Source organism: Oreochromis niloticus, unplaced genomic scaffold (assembly GCF_001858045.2).
Source record: "Oreochromis niloticus isolate F11D_XX unplaced genomic scaffold, O_niloticus_UMD_NMBU tig00007819_pilon, whole genome shotgun sequence".
In the NCBI taxonomy this organism is placed as follows: domain Eukaryota; kingdom Metazoa; phylum Chordata; class Actinopteri; order Cichliformes; family Cichlidae; genus Oreochromis; species Oreochromis niloticus.
In genome coordinates, this window is record NW_020328784.1 from 378,851 (window position 1) to 386,492 (window position 7,642).

General features: G+C 43.5%; 1 pseudogene; it reads right to left on the reverse strand.

The window, feature by feature from the left end:
• Positions 1-329: 329 nt before the first annotated feature.
• Positions 330-4,603, reverse strand: LOC112845539 (H-2 class II histocompatibility antigen, A-S beta chain-like; annotated as a pseudogene).
• Between the last annotated feature and the right edge of the window lie 3,039 nt (positions 4,604-7,642).

The window sequence follows — 7,642 nt, forward strand, 5'->3', positions numbered from 1 at the left end:
TATATTACGTGGGTTACATGGATTATATTACATGGATTATATTGCATGATTATAATACATGGATTATATTACGTGGGTTACATGGATTATAATACATGGATTATATTACATGATTGTATTACATGGATTATATTATGCGGATTATATTACAGTGTTTTTATTACATGGATTAAACAGCAGAGGTGCACGTAAAGAATCAAACAGCAGAGTCTACATTAGACCTGATTCAGGACCATTCACTGAAACCACAACATCCACCGACAGCGGTGAGATGGTTCTGGATCAAGTTCAGAGTACAGACACAAATCTTGATCATCATCATCATCATCATCATCATCATCATCAACATCATCTAAAAACAGGAAGCAGATGCTTTTATAACATTAGAGTGAACCAGGACCAGGATCCAGTCTCAGTTAGTGGGAACCAGGATACGACCTGGAGAGAGAAGAAGAGACAAACAAATTCTGAAACACATCATGGAAACTGGTTTTAACAGATCGATACTTATAATCCAGTTTCATGTTACAGGGCCTGAACCAGGTGTGAGAGTCCTCTAATAAAACAGTAAAAACCTGGGATAGAAACATTAATGTAACTAACAGTGATCTGAAAATAGACAGCATTGGTCTAAACCGTCCTGAAAGTGAATGTTAAAACATCAATATATAGGGACAGGCAAAAAACAAAACAAAAAAACAAAAAAACAAACAAAAAAACATCAATATATAAAAAAATACTGATGTAAACCAGTTTTAGACTTATGTAATGTGGTTTCCGATTCAGACTAGTCTAAACTGGTTTCACTCTGGTATGAACTGGTTTCAGGTATTAACTGGCCTGTGTGTGAGTTGTGCTCTGACCTCGGGCCTTCCTCCTGTAGTAGATGAATCCAGCCAGAGATAAGATCAGACCCAGGATCAGTCCTGAGGCTCCGATGGAGAGCTTGTTCCTCTCTGACTCAGGCATGAACGGGTCTGAAGACACACAGGTGAGAGTAAGACAGGTAGACAGACACATAGCCAGGTATGTACAGGTGTGTACAGACAGAAGAAGAAAGAAAGAAAGAAGCTTTATTGGTTATACAGAGTACAACATGCAGTGAAATGTGTCATGTCCAAGCTGTTTACAGGCTGCAGACGTAGCCGCGCCATTCCAGTGCTTGGTGTTTGACCCTTACTGGATACTGGCAGGGAAATTGAACTTGCGACTTCTTCTATTTAATCATGCCTCACTGGACTCCACACTGCCCACCTTCACCCAGTATGTGACCTGCCCAACCAGAGACAATAAAACACTGGACTTACTGTATGCCAATGCTGAAGAGGCATACAGTTCATCACCCCTGGGCAGATCTGATCACAACCTGGTGCACCTTCTCCCTGTGTATGAGCCCTTAGTGCGCAGGGAGCTACCAGCCACCCGCACAGTACAGAGATGGTCGGAGGAGAGCGAAGAGGCTCTTAAGGATTGTTTTGAGTCGACTGTGTGGGAGGTGATCTGTGACGACCACGGAGAGGACATCGACAGCCTCACTACATGCATTACTGATTATATTAATTTCTGTGTTAATAACACCGTACCTACCAGGACTGTACAGTGTTTCTCCAACAACAAACCTTGGATTACCCCAGAAATTAAAGCCGTCCTCAAGCAGAAGAGGAGGGCCTTCAAATCCAGAGACAAAGAGGAGTTGACAAGGGTGCAGAGAGAGCTGAGGGGACTGATAAGGAATGGGAAGGATAGCTACAGGCAGAAGATGGAGAACCAGCTTCAGCAAAACAACGTTGGTGAAGTCTGGAGAGGCCTCAGAACCATCTCAGGCCACAAACATCAGAACTCTCTGCCTGGGAGGGATGTGAGGTGGGCAAATTAACTCAATCATTTCTTCAACAGATTTGATTCAGCCATGAGGCAGTCTCCAACACCGGCTGCAGACTCACCCACCCCCACTGCTGCTGTTCCACCTCTGACACCTCAGACACTTCACACCACCTCTATTCACCCTGCTCACTCCTCCCCACCCCCAACAACAGCATCCAATACACAACCAACACAAGGCTCCAGCCTGTCTCTCTCAACCACCCAGGTTAGGAGGGAACTGAGGAGGATTAATGGCAAGAAGGCAGCGGGCCCAGATGGCATCAGCTCAAGGGTCATCAGGTCCTGCGCGGACCAACTGTGTGGTGTGATGGAGCACCTCTTCAACCTGAGCCTGAGGCTGGGAAGAGTCCCACAGCTCTGAAAACCTCCTGTGTTGTACCAGTGCCAAAGACTTTACGCCCCAAGGACCTCAACAGCTACAGGCCGGTGGCTCTGACATCCCACCTGATGAAGACCCTGGAGCGGCTGGTCCTGGCTCAGCTTCGGCGCCTTGTGAGCTCATCACTGGACCCACTTCAGTTTGCCTACCAGTCTGGCATTGGAGCGGATGATGCCGTCATTCACCTCCTACATCGCTCCCTCGCTCACCTGGAGACCGCTGGGAGCACTGTGAGAATCATGTTCTTTGATTTCTCCAGTGCCTTCAACACTATTCTTCCCTCGGTTCTGAAGGACAAGCTGGAGAACTCAGGAGTGGACCATCACCTCACTACCTGGATTCTGGACTACCTCACCAACCGACCACAGTATGTGAGGACTCAGGGCTGTGTGTTGGACAGGGTCGTCTGCAGTACGGGGGCCCCACAGGGAACGGTTCTGGCTCCGTTCCTATTCACCATCTACACTGCAGACTTCTCCCACAACTCCACCCAGTGCTTCCTGCAGAGGTTCTCTGATGACTCTGCAATAGTCGGCATCATCATTGATGGGGACGACAAGGAGTACAGAGGACTGACTCGGGACTTTGTGGACTGGTGCCAGCTGAACTACCTCCAGATCAATGCCAGTAAAACCAAGGAGCTGGTGGTAGACTTCCGCAGGCACAAACATCCTCCACTGCAACCACTGAACGTCCAAGGTATGGACATTGAGACTGTGGACAGCTACAGGTACCTTGGTGTTCATCTGAACAACAAACTGGACTGGACTCATAACTCAGACGCCCTCTACAGGAAAGGGCAGAGCAGGCTGTACCTGCTGCGGAGACTCAGGTCGTTTGGAGTGGAGGGCCCACTCCTGAAGACCTTCTATGACTCTGTGGTGGCCTCAGCCATCTTTTATGGTGTGGTCTGCTGGGGCGGCAGCATCTCTTCTGGGGACAGGAAGAGACTGAACAGGCTGATCCGCAGAGCCAGCTCTGTTCTAAGATGCCCTCTGGACCCAGTGGAGGTGGTGAGTGACAGGAGAATGGTGGCTAAGCTGTCATCCCTGTTGGACAACATCTCCCACCCCATGCATGAGACTGTGACAGCACTGAGCAGCTCCTTCAGTGGGAGACTGCGGCACCCACGGTGTGGGACGGAGAGATGTCGCAGGTCTTTCCTCCCCACTGCTGTCAGACTCCACAACAATAACTTTAACTGATGAAACACACACATCCACAAATGTGCAATAATCTTTCTGGCAACCGTTGTATTTTTCACTCTGTTGTATATAGCATTTGTATTCTAATTTTGTCCTACTGTATATTTTATTCTATTTTATTCTACTGTATATAGTATTCTATTTTTATTTTTATTCTATTCTGTACAGTTGTGTACTGTATTTATTCTTATTTTATTTTATTCTAATTGTCCTTCATAACTTTTGCACTGTCCACTTCCTGTTGTGACAAAACAAATTTCCCACGTGTGGGACTAATAAAGGTTATCTTATCTTATCTTATCTTCTATAACACTACGCTATCCAGCTGCCCAGACAGGTATTTACCCCAGTCAGTGATCAAAGGTTCCTTCAGGCTGGCGTGCTCCACCACACAGGAGATATTCTCTCCAGACCTTCAACACAAACATCAGTGACTCAGATCTTAAACCTTTAAATGTTAAATGGCCTGTTTTTATAGCCCCCAAAGCGCTTTACACTACATTCAGTCATTCACCCATTCACACACTGGTGATGGCAAGCTACTTTGTAGCTTGAGCTGCCGTGGGGTCAACTGACAGAGGCAAGGCTGCCAGACACTGACGCCACCAGGCCCTCTGACCACCACCAGTAGGCAACGGGTGAAGTCTTGTCTTGCCCAAGGACACAACGACTGAGACTGTCTGAGCTGGGGCTCGAACCGCCAACCTTCCGATTACAGGACGACTCTTGAGCCACGATTTAAGTCCAGACTTTATATTCAAGGTCTGGCTTCCATGGATGCTCACCTGGGTGTGTACTCCAGGTGGGAGTGGATCTGGTAGTACTAATCACCATCTGTCATCTCCTCAGTGGAAGTGATATCAGAAGTGACTTCCTGTGCATCTGTGTGCCAGCTCACTTTGATCTCACTGGGGTAGAAGTCATAGTCTAGCTGATCCAGATTGCTGCAGCTTGTCCACTGACATGTGCTTGCCTCACTTCACTGGCTCCCATGCCGTTTTAGAATCAAATACAAAATTTTATTGATGACTTATATAGCGCTGAATGGAAAATGTCCAAAATATCTGTACAACTTACTGCAGCCATATATGCCTCCCAGAGCTCTTAGATCACGTGATCTCTTGCTCTTGGCCATATCTAAGTCGAGACCGGCTTACAGAGGTGACCGGCGTTTGCAGTTGTGGCGCCGCAAATGTGTAATGATTTACTCTTCCACTTTAGAAAGGCCCCAACTGTCAATCTTTTTAAATCCTATCTTAAAAAACATTTTTACTCATTGGCTTTCAACACTGCATGAGAGTGACTTATCTATCTACTTACTCATCTGTTACCAGGTATTTGTTATTTGTTATTGATATCATTTGTTACTGTGTAATTTTTATCTTTGTACAGCACTTTGGCCAACATTTTGTTGTTATTAAATGTGCCACAGAGTAGAAATAAAGTAAAGTAAAGAATTATAATCCAACACAGAGATGATTATTAGCACACATAGAACCAAGTCCAATCTGTAATTCCTGTCCAATCTCTCCTTGGCGTCTCTGACGGAATTTTCAACAGTGATCTTCTGGATTCTTTTGACTTGCTCATCTTGCAGGTCACCAGAGACTGACCCACACACCTCTAGGGATCTTGATTTATATTTGTCAAGTGCCCACTCACCCCATGTCTCGCTCACCCTCTCTTTCTCTCTCTCTCTTTCACCCTCACCCACTTTTAACTATGTTCCAATGTTAAAATTGTTCTTATTCTTACAGACTTACAGCTGAAGCGGTTTTGTTTGTTATGTTTTGTTCTATTTGTTGTGAGTGCACACTTCCATTTGTTTTTATCCTACTTTGACTGAACATCAAATTTTAGTTTTAAAACTGTATTTTTATCCAGACTGAGTGGCTGTTTCCACTTAGTGTAAATTGTCCCATTTCAGATTTTTAAAACAAGACAACAGCAATTCTAGTGAGTCGTGAAACAGCAATAAATGTTACCAAATCTAGTAACTCCTGAATGTGGCATCAATACACTTTAATCCAGCTTTTCAAAATTTTTATCTGTGTTCTTTATTTCTAGACTGAGTGGCTGTTTCCTCTCAGAGAGAAGTTGTGAAGCTCTGTCCTCAGCTCTCAACGCTCAGTTTTCAAATCTGATAGAGCTGGACCTTAGTAATAACAACCTACAGGATTCAGGTGTGGTGGTTTTGTCTGTTGCGCTGCAGAGTCCACATTGTAACCTGGAAGCTCTGAGGTCAGACCAAAGACTTTTTTTTCCATTAAATGACATAATTAAACAATTAAAACTATATATCTCAGCTTTACCAATTTCTTGTTGTATGTTACTGTTTTTAATGTTATTTAGATATAAATTGCCATAATTCCCACCAGTCCTGAGCCAACATTAAATAATGCTAAATCTAGTAACTTCTCACTGGATTGTCGGCTTAGTTTAATTTTAGAGATTTTGTTTGTCTTTGGGTTCTTTATTTTTCAGAATGGCTGTCTGTAACCTCTCAGAGAGAAGCTGTGAGGCTTTGTCCTCAGTTCTCAGCTCCCAGGCCTCTAGTCTGAGAGAGCTAGACCTGAGTGACAATGACCTGGAGGATTCAGGAGTGATGCTTCTGTCTGCTGCACTGCAGAGTCCACATTGTATACTGGAAAGTCTGAGGTCAGTCTTTTCCACTCTGTATTATATAGAATCTGAATTGTGTAATACAAGCCCATGATGAGAAACTAAAATGGGTGGAATATGATCTAGTCCCCATCAGCACTCTTTCAAGGAGTTTTTAGAATAGCTTGAAAATAATCAATTAAAATATTCTCGCCTAGATTTAAAATGTGTGTCACCCAGTTTTTCAGCAACTCTGAGAAAGGATGTTTTAACATTTATGACAATTGATTGCAAGAAAGGAGGCAGTACTACATTCATCTCTAAGGTACACATTAAAGAACACAACATAATAACAAATTACTCCAGGATTCCTTGCAGGGTTGTGAAAGTCTTCAAAGACAGTAATTCATACTATAATAACCCAAAGAAAGGCAAATAAAATAGCAATTATCCTAACAACACACTTGGTTGCTTTGCTAAGCAATGCAGCTTCACAGTCAGTTGTTTGTAAGCTTACTATTAAAATGTAGATAGCGTCTGAACAGTGCAAGTCATCACTCAGATACCACAAGAGAAACCTGAAGACATTGTCAACTATGTTTTTTCCCGATTTTCTCTACAAAGTCTTGTATTTTTAAACTGTTTGAATACCTCCTCTGTAGACTCTGTGGATCTCTGATTTTCAGTACTGAAATATCATTATTATGGCAGTAAAAACTGATAAGACCATACAGTCATGTTTTCAACCCAGGTGCTTTAAAAATAATTCAGAGGTGCACAACCAGCCAAAGTGACAGCAAAATGGTGGTTATGATGCGAAAACTGAGATGATATTTTTCCATGTGCTGCCATATGACACAGTGTGCAGTGAGAATAAAAAAGGCCTTACTTGTGTTTCCTGGACTTTCTAAAAGTAGAATGGTAGAAATAAACTTTGACTATCAGACCCCCCTCCCATGGAAACACCTCCGGTTTGGATTCAGGAGACAGAAACCCTCTCCAATTTTAAGATTAGATCTCATAAACTGTTCACAGATGGATTGTTGTTTTGTGTATCTGCAGTCTGTCACACTGTCTGATCGCAGCGGAAGGGTGTAGTTCTCTGGTCTCAGCTCTGAGCTCCAACCCCTCCCATCTGAGAGAGCTGGACCTGAGCTACAATCATCCAGGAGACTCAGGAATGGCGCTGCTGTCGGCTGGACTGAAGGATCCAGGCTGGAGACTGGATACTCTCAGGTATGGAGAGAATGTCTGATAGAGGAGGACGAGCTGGAAACATTTCCTGTGTCCATCACTCACTTCATCTTTTATTCAAATGTGACATGATTTGAAATAACAGATATTGACATAAGGAGTCTTTTTTAGGAACAATAATTACAACTGGCTTTTTCTCATTATTTTTTCACCATTTGGATAGATCTCTGCAGTCATTTAAGAAAAAAACAATCAGGTCATCTCTTTTGACCTGATTCAGAACAGATTAATCTCTGTACAGAGACAGGCCTAGCACATGTTTATACTAGCTTAGTACAAAAAGTTGAAGCAGTGAATCTGTTAGGCTTGGTTGAAAGTT